This window comes from Mastigoproctus giganteus, chromosome 8, assembly GCF_048544385.1.
Source record: "Mastigoproctus giganteus isolate SK-2022 chromosome 8, ASM4854438v1, whole genome shotgun sequence".
In the NCBI taxonomy this organism is placed as follows: Eukaryota; Metazoa; Arthropoda; class Arachnida; order Uropygi; family Thelyphonidae; genus Mastigoproctus; species Mastigoproctus giganteus.
This window is the reverse complement of record NC_143582.1, coordinates 60793360-60807161: the sequence shown is the minus strand read 5'-3', so window position 1 is coordinate 60807161 and position 13802 is coordinate 60793360. Positions and strand designations below refer to the sequence as shown.

Here is a 13802-nt window from a genome sequence, read left to right as displayed (position 1 = left end):
CTATAGAGCTAACGGAGACACGTGTACCCAGAAATAGGGGATGATGAGTTTCACTATGGTACGTACAATGTGTTTAGGAAGGATAGAGAGGATAGAAAGGGGTAATGGGATCATGCTTTTTATCAAAAGAAGCCTGAGCATGACAAAAACTGTCGCAGATTGAGAAGTTACTCAAGCTGTAAACAGAATCTGTGTAGCATGAGTAGTAATATTCTTCTTCTTCTTCTTCTTCTTTCAGTGGTCTTCTTCTTCTTTCATTCATATCTGAGTTCAGAAGTCGACGATCACTTTTTTTGAACTCTTTTCTATCTTCAGCCCGCCTGACAAGTTCTTCGAATACCAGTCCCGCCTATCTCTTTATGTTATCCATCCATGAGTTTTTTTCATCAGTGAACTCCTCTCTTCCCCTCCATCCTTCCCTCCAGGACCACCCACAACAACTTGTACTTTCTTCCTCTCATGATGTGTCCCAAGTATTTTACCTTCCATCTTTTCATGATGTTCATCATTTGCTCATTATGTCCTATAATTTGTAACACTTGTTCATTTGTCATCCGCTTCGTCCAGGGCTCAGCATTCTTCTATACACCCACATCTCAAAGGACTCCACTTTCTTCATTGCTGAAGCCCCGGGTGTCCAAGTTTCAACTCCATGTAGAAGTAGTGGCCACACATAGCACCTTACAAACTTCATGTGTGTTGCCAGTGTAAGGTTTTTTTTATGAAACCAGTGATTTATATTTCATGAATCTGGATCTCGTGATCTCAATCTTAATCTCTTCATCAGGATCTAAATTTTTATTCAGCTAGCAGCCAAGGAATTTGAATCTTTTTATTCTTTCAATACTCTTGCCATTTAAAACAAGATTTGTTCTGTTGACTCCAGTCTTACTGATGATCATTAATTGTGTTTTTTGTGTGTTGATGTGCTCTGATCTTCACATGCTTTATAACTCGTTCTAACATTTCTTGCAGTTCTTTGTTGTTGCCTGCTGTATCATCAGCATAATGAATGTTATTTATTATGTGGCTATTTACTTTTATGCCTTTTTCCACAGCTCCCATAGCTTCCCTGAAAATATATTCGGAGTATATGTTGAACAGTAATGGTGGTGAGAGTATACAGCCTTGCTTAACCCCTCTACTGATCTCAGTCTCCTGTGTCTCAATGTCCCCCACTCTGACTACTGCCCTCTGTTTTCAATAGAGATTCTCGATAATACCTATGTCTTTACCATCAAGTACAATCTGTTGTAGCATATTGATGAGGCTGTCATGTTGTGCATGGTCCAAAGCTTTTTCAAAATCGATGAAACATATATTCATGTCTTGTTTTAAGTTTCTGCATCTCTGAAATAACACTTGCATGCAGAAAAGTGCGTCTTTAGTTCCAAGACCGTTGCGGAAGCCAAATTGTGTGTCACCAGTCATGTATTCACATTTCACAAATATGTAGTTTCGAATCACCTTTAGTAATATTTTCAGCATATGACTCATAAGATTGATTAGCCGGAAGTTGCCACAAGACAGGATTACTTTGAAGTGTCACAAAGGTTGATTTAAGCCAATCATCTGGAATTTGGCCTGTTTGGTACACTTTATTGAATAGGTCAGTAAGCTTTCATATGTTATTATCATCAATAAGTTTGAGCATCTCAGTTGCAACTTCGTCTGGAACAGGAGCTTTCCCAGCTGATGCCTGTTGGATAGCATAGTGCACCTCTGATTGTGGTATTTTTGGTGCTTCCATGTCAGTTTCATTTCCTATTGCATCCAGTCTACCCACATCACTGAACAAATCTGCAACATATTCCTCCCAAGCCTTGACTTTTTCATCTTGATCTATCAGCAATCCATTCTCAGTATTTCTCATGGAGGTCATTCTCTCTTTCTAAAAATTATTGCAGTTTCATTTAGCTTTCTGCGTAGATTAAATTTGTCATGTCTTTGTTGTAAAATCTCAATTTCTTCACATCTCTCTTCCATCCATTCCTCCTTTGCCTTAATCTTTATTTTGATCAATTTCTGAATTTGGTTGTATTCAAAGCGATTATTCTTGACCACTCTTCGGCAATCCATCAGATTCAAAATCTCTTTTGTCATCCATTTCTTTTATGTAATTTTTGGCTTCGTTCCCAGAATCTCTTCACTAGACTTTACAATTGTGCTCTTAATCATTTCCCAACCATCTTCTACCCCACCCTTGCTGATGTTGCATTGCAGTAACTGACTGTTCAACATTGTTCTTGCTTGCCCACATATCTGTTCATCCCTTAGTCCATCAATATTTATCTTTGGTGCACGTTATTGAATAGGTCAATAAGCTTTCCTATGTTATTATTATCGATAAGTTGGTAGTAGTAGTATTAGTACTAGTAATAATGGAAAATGATGCAAGAAAGCAAGCTTATATAGCATCAGCCAAAAAAAAACATTTCACCTATCTATACCCTCCAAGAATTTTAGTTCTGCCTTTAATTTATTCAACCCATCCATTTCCACAACAACATATAGAATCTTTTTCCGACAATCAATCACCTGCTGGCTGAAAGCAAACTTCTGCATATCTATCCAGCAACCATCCTTCCTCAACTTGTTTTTTATGCCCCCTCATGTGTAGTCTTAGCAAGTGGAAGAATGCCATTAACATTCAGTTTACTCAATCCATTCAAGACTTTAAACACTTCAGTCAGATTTCCCCACAGGTGCCTAGTCTTGAGACACTGCTATTCGCAGAACTGAAGCCTTTCATGTATACCAATGCTAGAAGTATAGTAAATAAATTTGATGAATTTGAAGTGTTGGTCAAGACATCAAAGGCGGATATTGTTGGCATATCGGAGACGTGGTGTCACATAGATATAAGGAATGCCGAACTGGAATTCGGGGAGTACAATGTGTACAGAAAGGATAGACAGGATAGGAAGGGAGGAGGGGTTATGCTGTTAATAAAGAAAAACATAAAATCAAAAGAAGTGCATCCAGTTGATATAGATGAACAGTGCACTGTTGAGTCAGTTTGGTGTGACATAAGCACTGCGAAAGCAAAAATAAGAGTAGGAGTGTGTTATAGGCCTAATGACTCGAATGAGTACAATGAACAAATGTACAGAGAAATAGAGTGGGCTAGTAAATCAGAATGTCTTATAATGGGGGATTTTAACTTCTCAGATATTGACTGGAACTTGTGGTTGGGCACTCACACACTAGTCAGACTTTTGTGGATTTATTGGATGATTATTTTCTGCAGCAGCATGTTCGAGAGGCAACCAGAGAAAGTAATACTCTTTAGCATTAGCATTAGTAGAGGCATTTGATGCAAGAAAGCAAGCTTATGCAGCATCAGCCAAAAAAAAAAAAAAAACCCACTTCCACTTCACCCCTCTGTTCGTTCAAAATACCTGTCCAGCTGAGCCTTAAACTTATTTAGGCTATCAACCTCCACCACAAGGGATGGAAGTCTGTTCCACCAACCAACCACCCGCTGGCTAAAGGCAAATTTCCACACGTCTATCCTACATCTGTCTTTCCTCAATTTGAATTTATGCCCTCTCAGGTGATTTTTCTGAGCTAGAGGAAGAATCCCATCAGCATTGGGCATGCTTAAACCATTCAAGGCTTTATACACCTATATCAGATCACCTCGCTGGTGCCTAGTCTCCAGACACTGTAATTTGCAAAACTTAAGCCTTTCTTTGTAAGAGCACCCCTTTGTTCCATTCACTAATCTTGTTGCCCTTCTCTGTACTCGTTCCAGCAGCTCTACATCCTTCTTGAAATGAGGCCTCCAGACCTGTATACAGTACTCTAGGTGTGGCCTGACCATTGCCTTATACAATGGAATAATCACCTCCTTATCCCTGCTGGAAAAATTCCTGTATATCATTGACAATACTCCATGAGCTACTCTTGCAGCCCGTCTGCACTGCTCAGAGAACTTCATATCTGCCTGCACAACCACCCCTAAGTCCCTTTCATTCTCTACCACTGTCAGTGTAGTACCACAGAGTTAATACGTTGCTCTGGGGTTGCTGTTTCCCATGTGTAGTACTTTACATTTGTCAATGTTAAACTTCATTTGCCACCTCTCAGTCCATCTGCTCAACCTTTCCAGATCCTGTTGCAACAGCATAGTGTCAGAAGTGTCCTTGACAACCCTGCCAACCTTTGTATCGTCTGCAAACTTGGACATTAAGCTTGATATACCATCATCAATATCATTTATAAATACAGAAAACAATAATGGACCCAACACTGAGCCCTGAGGGACTCCACTAATAACATTAGTCCACGATGAGCAGTGTCCATTGATTACCACTCTCTGTCTTCTCCCCCTCAACCACCCCTTTATCCATAGCAGCAACTTGCCTCCAATGCCACACTGCTCCAATTTGTGTAGCAGTCTTCCATGTGCAACAGTATCAAAAGCCTTTCTAAGATCCAAGTATATAATATCAAAGTTATTCCCTGCATCCAGTTCTTTTGTGACTGCATCATAGTATCCAATCAAGTTGGTCAGGCAAGACTTCCCCTTAACAAAACCATGCTGTGTCTGAGCTATAACTGAAGTCTTGTCTAAATGATCCTGCAGTGCTTCTTTAACCAGTGCCTCCATTAATTTTCCTGGAACAGAAGTTAAGCTCACAGGTCTATAATTACTTGTGTCAGCCTTTGATCCTCCTTTGTGAATTGGGGTCACATTTGCACATTTCCAGTCTATGGGTACCTCCCCTGAGTCCAAGGAAGCTCTCATAATTATGGCTAAGGGTTTGCTTACTTCCTTTGCTGCCTCCTTTAATATAACTGGATAGATCCCATCCACCCCGGGTGCCTTTCTTATGTTTATCTTCAACAGTTTCTCCTCCACTTTACTCCCAGTTATTTCAAGATTCTGTAGCTTACTGCTAGAGTTGAATACACCTCTGGCATTCCCCTTGCTGAATAACTCCTCATGTGTGAATGTCGATGCAAAATATTCATTTAGTTTGTTAGCTACCTGAGCAGGATCATCAACACTTGACCCACCAATATCAAGTGGACCAATCTGATTCATCCCCTTCCTTCTAGAGTTAACATAAGTAAAGAACTCTTTGCTGTTTTTCTTTGCATCCCTTGCCAAGGATTTCTCGTAATCTGCCTTCGCCTGCCTAATCTCCTTTGTAACTTGGTTGCATATCAACTTGTATCTATCATAGGCTTCTGTGTCATGTGTTAATTTGTAAGTATCCCATGCATTTTTCTTCTCTGCCATATGCCTCATTAGTTCATCTGACATCCATTTTGGCCTAAACCTTGAACAATATTTCTTAGTTGGTATGTAAAGCCTAGTAGCTTCCAAGATAAGTTCTTTGAATGCTTCCCATTTTGAATTTGCTGTTGGTAACATCATCAGTTGGTCCCACTGTATAGAATTTAAATACTGTCTCAGTCCATCGTAGTCGCCTTTACAGAAGCAATAACCCTTCCCTTTACCCCTAATGGTAGTTACCTCTTTGAGTAAATCCCACTTCAGCACACTGTGATCACTGCCACCTAGTGGTTCATTTATCTGCAGATTCTTAATGCATGAAGAATCACTGCTGATAATCAAATCAAGAGTATTACTCCCTCTAGTTGCCTCCCGAACATGCTGATGTAGAAAACAATCATCCAATAAATCCACAAAAGCCCTGCTAGTGTGTGAGTAACCAGCCCCCAAATTCCAGTCAGTATCTGGGAAATTAAAATCTCCCATTATAAGACTCTTTGATTTACTGGCCCACTCTATTTCCCTGTACAGTTCCTTATTATACTCATCAGAGTCATTAGGCCTATAGCACACTCCTACTCTCAATTTTGATCTCCCAATGCTTATGTCACACCAAACTGACTCAACACTGCACTGTCCAGCGATGTCGACTGGCTTCACTTCCTTGGTTTTTATATGTTTTTTAACTAATAGCATAATCCCTCCCCCCTTCCTATCCTGTCTATCCTTTCTGTAGACGTTGTACTCCCCAAATTGCAGTTCTGCATCCCTTATATCTGTGTGACACCATGTCTCTGATATCCCAACAATATCTGCCTTTGATGTTTTGAGCAATACCTCAAATTCATCAAATTTATTTACTAAACTCCTAGCATTGGTGTACACGCAAGTATACCTGCACCTGTTTCTATTCTTAGCTACCCTAACACAACCCATGTGTTTACTTGTACCGCAATGGCTCCCAGCAGTCTCTGAAATACCATGCATCTTGTTTTTCAGGCTTCTGCTCATTCTAATAGAAGCAGTGCAAGAATCTCTTTCACCTCTGCCAGTGGCTACTGTCAATCTATTGGTCTTTGTCTCCCCCCAAGCTAGCAGTTTTCCGACCCACCTAACACTGCCTCGATAGCATCAGCAAATATTCTTGCACCCTTTCTATTTAAGTGTATCCCATCCCTGTAGAAGCAATCTCTCCTGTTAACAAGTACAGTCCAGGCTGAAAAAAAATTCTACCCCTTGAGCCTTGCACAATCTTTCCAGGGCCGAATTGATCGACAAGGCTCTCATCATATACTCCCTCCTATCGTGTCTGGGCAGAATTGCAGACACTTTCAAATTCAACCCTAATTCTCGGCTTTTGTTCAACAGTGACCTGTACTTGTTAAGTAATTCTGCCGGTCTCCTACTCTTAATATTATTAGTGCCAACGTGTACAACTATATCACCTTTTGTGCCCTTAAAAGATGATATTCGCTCTACAACGTCATCAACCTTTGCCCCTGGCAGACATACCCTGGTCCTGTTCCACCTATCTTTTTTACAAAGCATGTTCCCCGTTTCCCTGACAATAGAGTCACCAACAACTACTAGCTCCTTCGGGACCAGCGCATTCTGCCTTGGGGGTTGTCTCTGTGTCACGCGATGCCCAAGTGCAAGCTCTGGCGTTGATGTGGGCAGCTGAGAGCTTGATGGGCCCCTCAATTTAGTTTCTTCGAGGGCATCCTCCCTGTCCTTCAAGCTCTCATATAGGCCCACAAGAACGCTGAGTTGTTGCCTGATATCGATACACTCCTTGCATCGCGCACACACAAAGACATCCCCCTTGGCCGTATCTTGTCCCGTACCCGATTGCTCTGCAAACATCAAGCAAACAGTGCATTTTATAAGGCTGTGAGTCAGAGGACAACTGCCCCCCTCAGTTCTGCTCTGAGCCACAGCACTTCCATTAGCTTGAGCCTTTTGCTTTGCTGCTCTGGTCTGAGTCATGATTCTATTAATTTATTAATTAATTATAATTAATTGTTATGTTATTAATTATGTTAAATATAATTAATTATATTACGTTTGTAATCTAAGTCGTTATATGTATTTATTTAAATGTACAATTTAACTGCTAACGAAGTTAAACTAACGCTATCTAGTACGGTATATAACTATCATAAAACAAAGGCGGGAAAATTACGAACGGTAGCGGAGTTGAAACACATGGAAACCTTTACCGATACTTTTATGCAATTACAAGGCCGAGTAAAGAATAAATACACCAAATTCTGGTTATCTCTTGATCTGGTTATCAGCAGTGATCATTCATGTATTAGGAATTTGCAGATAAAAGAACCACTAGGTGGCAGTGATCACAGTCTACTGACGTGGGATTTACTTAAAGATTTAATTACCATCGGGGGTAAAGGAAAGGGTTTTTTCTTCTGTAAAGGCGAGTACAGTGGTCTCCGACAGTTTTTAAATTCTGTACAGTGGGATCAACTGACATGTTACCAACAGTAAATTCTAAGTGGGAAGCATTCAAGGAATTAATCATGGAAGCTACTAAAAGTTTCATACCTATTAAGAAATATTCTTCAAGGTTTAGGCCTAAATGGTTGTCAAATGAACTAATGAGACTCGTAACAGAGAAGAAAAATGCATGGGATGCATATAAATTATCAAGCAACTCAGAAGCCTATGGCAGATATAAGCTAGTCTGTAATCAAGTCACAAAGGAGGTTAGGCAGGCGAAGGCAGATTACGAGAAATCCTTGACAAAAGATGCTAAGAAAAACAGCAAGGATTTCTTTACTTATATAAACTCTAAAAGGAAGGGGATGAATCTGATTGGTCCACTTGACATCGATGGTTCGACTGTTGATGATCCTGCTCAGATAGCAAACAAACTGAATGAGTATTTTGCATCTACATTCACACATGAGGAATTATTAAGGTTTGAAAATGGCAGAGGGTTATCAAATTGTAGCAGGATACTTAATGATTTTGTAATAACTGAGAGAAAAGTGGAAGAGAAATTGTTGAAGTTAAACGTAAGAAAAGCACCCGGGGTGGATGAGATCTGTCCAGTTATATTAAAGGAGGCGGCAAAGCAACTAAGCAAACCCTTAGCCATAATTATGAGAGCATCCTTGGACTCAGGGGAGGTTCCCACGGACTGGAGATGTGCAAATGTATCCCTAATTCACAAAGGGGGATCGAAGGGTGACACGAGTAATTACAGACCAGTTAGTTTAACTTCTGTTCCGGGTAAAATAATGGAGTCGCTGGTTAAAGATGCATTGCAGGCTCATCTAGACAGGACTGCAGCAATAATTCAGACACAGCATGGATTTGTTAAGGGAAAGTCTTGTCTGACAAATTTGATAGGATATTATGATGTGGTTACAAAGGAACTGGATGCAAAAAATAATTTTGATATCATATATTTGGATTTCAGGAAAGATTTTGACACTGTTGCGCATGGAAGACTATTGTACAAATTGGAGCAGAATGGTATTAAGGGTAAGTTGCTACAATGGATAAAAGGATGGTTAAGTGCGAGAAGACAGAGGGTGGTAATCAATGGGTGCTGCTCTTCTTGGACTAATGTTATTAGTGGAGTCCCACAGGGTTCGGTGTTAGTTCCACTGTTGTTTTGTATATTTATCAATGATATTGATGAAGGTATATCAGGCTTAATGTCGAAGTTTGCAGATGATACAAAGGTTGGCAGGGTTGTTAATGACAGTAATGGCAGTGCTACTGCAACAGGATCTAGATAATTTGGGCAGATGGGCTAAGAAATGGCAACAGAAGTTTAACCTTGACAAATGAAAAGTACTGCATATGGGTAGAAGTAACCCCAGAGAAACGTACCAACTGTGTGGTACTACACTTAAGGTGGTAGAAAATGAAAAAGATCTGGGAGTAATTGTGCAGGCAGATATGAAGTTTTCTGAGCAATGCAGACAGGCTGCCAGGGCAGGTCATGGGGTTTTGTCAATGATATATAGGAATTTTGCTAGCAGGGAAAAGGAGGTGATTATCCCTCTGTATAAGGCAATGGTCAGGCCATGCCTTGAGTACTGCATACAGGTCTGGAGGCCTCATTTTAGGAAGTATGTAGATTTACTTGAGCGTGTACAGAGAAGGGCAACAAGATTGGTGAGGGGAATGAAGGGATCCTCTTATCAAGAAAGGCTTAAGTTCTGCAAATTGCAGTGGCTGGAGACTAGGCACCTGCGCGGTGATCTGATTGAGGTGTATAAGGCCTTGAATGGGTTCAGCACGCTGAATTCTGATGGGATCCTTCCACTTGTTCAGATTACGAGCCTAAGGGGACATAAATTCAAATTACGAAAGTAGATGTGTAGAATAGAGATGTGCGGAAATTTGCCTTTAACCAGCGGGTGGTTAATTGCTGGAACAAACTTCCATCTGTCGTTGTGAAAGTTGATAGGTTGAATAAATTTAAAGAGGAACTGGACAGGCATTTGGAGGGAATGGTGTGATTTTTTTTTTTTTGGCTGATGCTGCATAAACTCATACATTTGCTTTCTTGTATCGCCACTACTACTACTACTACTGCTACTACTACTACTACTACTACTACTACTACTACTTTCTAGGTAAGAGCACCAATCTGGTTGTCCTTCTCTGTACCCGTTCCAGCAGATCTACATCCTTCAGACACTGTGTACAGTAGATGCAGCCTAACCCTGGCTTTATACAAAGATATGAGTATAATCACCTCCTTATCCCAGCTAGCAAAGTTTCTGTATATATCATTGACAAAACCCCATGAGCTGTCCTGGCAGCATGTTTGCACTGCTCAGAGAATTTCATATCTGACTGCACAATTACCCCCAGGTCTTTGTCATTCTCCACTACACTGATTGTAGTACCACACAGGCTGGTGCCTCTGTAGCCAGGTGGGCAGGAGTATCAGTGCATAGCACATGCTTCTTGATTAGACCCGGGTTCAAGCCCATGACCACCACATATGGAGGATGCGGAAAGGTCAGGGAATGACCACTGCATATCTCTGGAGCAGTATGGCCTTAGTTGCTAATGCTCCTAAAAACCAAAAATAATAATAATAACAAGTACCACACAGTTGATAAGTTACTTTGAGATTACTGCTGCCCGTGTGCAGTACCTTGCATTTGTCAATGTTAAACTTCACCTGCCATTTCTCAGCCCACCAACCCAATTTTCCTGGATCTTGTTGCAGTAACTCACCCAGATGATTGTCATTAATCACCCTGCCAACCTTTATATCATGAATAAGCTGGGAGCAAAGGTGTAATGATTGTAGGAGTAATCTACAGATCAGAAGATTGTGAAGAATATAATGAGAGCATCTACCTACAAATGGAATGATTGAGCAAATATGAATGTCTTTTTATGGGTGATGTCAATTTGCTGATAATTGATTGGATCAAGTGGGTGGAACTCACAATGGGAACAAAATGTTAAAATCAAGTTGATGATTATTATTTGTATCAGCACATTAAGGAAAGTTTTAGTACCAAGAATATTCTAGACCTGATCATCATACATGAATCTCACGACATCACAGAGCTAATAGTAGAAAACCAGTAGCAGGGAGTGATCAGGGAGATTTATGTTGGATGATGACCAGAGAGGTAGGAACTGCTAAAGGTAAGAATGGCTTTTAATTTCAGGAAAGGAGAGTATGACAGCTTAAGTTGCTGTATGATCTATTAACTGTAAAGATAGCTTACAGAGCAGGAATTGCATTAGCATTAGTAGAGGCATATGATGCAAGAAAGCAGGCTTATATAGCATCGGCCAAAAAACTTCCCATCTTACCCATCCACTAACTTCAAATGTTTGTCTAGTTCTGCCTTGAATTTATTTAAACTTTAACTTCTACAACGACAGATAGAAGTTTGTTCCAGCAATCAACCACCTGCTGGCTAATGACAAATTTCCGCACATTTATTCTGCAACTGTCTTTCCTCAATTTGAATTTATGTCCCTTCAGGAAACTTATCTGGGCAAGAGGAAGAATTCCATCAGCATTGAGCTTATTATATATTAGAATTCTGGTATACCTTTAAAACTATAGTCACATAAGCCATGAATATGTATATACTATTAAGAAAGTGTAGCACAGGGAGGATTTCAAGGTGGATGAATAATGAACTAGCCAGAAAATGGTGGCAGAAAATTTCAGAGCAATAAAATGTACCAATGCCTATAAATCTACAAAGTGATATATAACAAAAAAAACAAAAAAAAAAAAGTTAGGCTGGCAGAGAGAGATTATGAGAAATAGCTGGCTAAGAGAGCAAAGAATGGAGACAAGGAGTTTTTCTTGTATATGAATACTAAGAATAAAATAGCAAATCAGATCGGACCCTTGCATAATGGATGAGGGAAAGTTATACATAACCTTGCTAATGTTGAAGATAAATTGAATAGGTAATCTGCATCGTTATTTACAAAAGAAAGACCTTCATGGTGAGGAGAAATTGTGTAAGCGAAGCTGGAAAGCATGAAAATTTTCAGAAAATTATTTGTTAGAAAATCTTTTGAGCCTATAAGCAATTAAGACTCTTGGAATTGGCCAGTAATTTTGAGGGAGGCAGCAAGAGAGTGCATTGTACCATGAATATTGAGGTTAATATGAGGTCATCACTAAACTGGCACCTCCGTAGCCAGGTGGGCAGGAGCAGCAGTGCGTAGCACACGCTTCTTGATTGATTAGTCCAGGGTTTGAGCCCATGACCACCAAATACGGAGGAAGCGGAAAGGTCAGGGAATGATCACCGCATATTCCTGGAGCAATATGGCCTTAGTTGCTAATGCTCCTTAAAAAAAAAAAAAAAAAAAAAAAACAAACATCACTAAACTGAAGAGTACAGGGATTCCCTTGTATTGGAGAAGTGCCAATGTATCACCAATACATAAAAGTGGATCTAAGAGTGAAGTGGCTAACAGCCAACTGCTCAGATTGACTTCAGTGGTAAGGAAAGTCACGGAGGCAATGATAAAGAGTGCATTACATGATAATTTAGATGGAAATGGAATTCTGAAGGAAACAGCATGGTTTTGTAAAGAGAAGATCATGTTTAAGCAACATTGTTAGCTATTTTGACTGTCACTCATGAGTTGGATGCAGGATATAAATTCAACATTGTTTTTTTAGATTTCAACAAAGCATTTGACTCAATCCTGCATGAAAAGTTACTGTATAAGCTGAAACATGTTAGAATCAAAGGAAAATCCTTAGATGGATTGCAGGATGACTGCAGGGCAAGGGGCAGAGGGTTGTGATTAATTTTTTTTAAATTTAAAATTTTTTTCTGTTTATACTCCGCCACGACAACCAAGTCAGTAGAGTTTACAATAAATCGTCAATACAAATATTTATCATATTTAGAAGTCACGGGCCTGAACCCCAGTGCACTCAAGGAATGCGTGCTATGCACTCTCACTCCTGACCACTTGGCTACATCAGGCCTATTGTTACTCTTCAGATTGGGCCAACATAAAAAGTATGGTTCTCAAGGATCAGTACCTCCCCCACATTGCTGTTTTTAATTTTGTACATTTAACCTGCACACAAAAAAAAAAGTGTATGTCCATACTCAGAGTGCTGTATTGAGCGGATAGGAATAAATGTATGTGACTCTTAGGCAAATGGGAATGTCAGCTAATTGTCTAAATGTGCACTCTGAACATATGATGAAAAAAAATTATTATCAACTTAAATAATTTGGCAGGTTAAGATATTTCATAAGTGGTATGAATGGAAGGTCATGTGTGTAAACTATGCAATGACCAAATGAATGCTTATGAACTGTTTTATGTATATAAAAAAAAAAATGTGTGCACAGGTATCAAATAGCATTGTTTATATTTAAAGGGGAACTGCTCTGTCTGGATGTAAGGTGATGAATGAAACAAGACAAATGTGTGAGAAGTTATTGTTAACGTCAAATTGTTGTTTCCTCTAAATATATGTTCCAAAAACACCATTTTCTGTGTATATGTTTACATCATGGATGAGTACATGGCATTTGCATATACGTGGAGTTTGTGTATGTTTCTTCTGTGTATGTTTCTTCTGATAGGCCCCTAACTTGACTATTGCAGAGGGCAGACCAATTTAGGAAACCCTCCTGTTCTTGATGCCATGCTGTCTCCCATGGTAGCTTGCAGTATGGCATGGGATTTGCTGACACTGGCTGAAGCTGGTCTGGCCAGACCAACTGCAGCTGTCCCTGGCAAGCTGAGGAGACTTCCAGAGTTTGCCCCTGCCAGAGATCTTTCACTTCCTACTGCTCGGCCCATCTCCCTGTGGTGCTTAGGCATAAATAATGTACTGATAAACATCACAGCAATCTCCCTCACGAGGCTCCTTGGCCCTTTGACTTTGTTACTCCTATACCCGTGGCCTTGGCCAAAACCTTTCGCCTGGTGGACCCCACTATCACAAACCTTGGTGGGCTCCTCCACAGGAATGCCCATCTGTCCCTTTAACTTTCTATTTCCTGATCTGCTTGTTCCTGAGTTTAAAAAAATTATATTCTGACAT

The 13802-nt window shown here is 40.0% G+C and overlaps 1 protein-coding gene across 1 annotated transcript in view; it reads left to right on the top strand.

Moving 5' to 3' along the window:
• LOC150081563 (proto-oncogene tyrosine-protein kinase ROS-like) overlaps positions 1-13802 on the top strand; it is a 356247-nt gene that overhangs the window by 8216 nt on the left and 334229 nt on the right. The gene's annotated exons all lie outside the window — the stretch shown is intronic.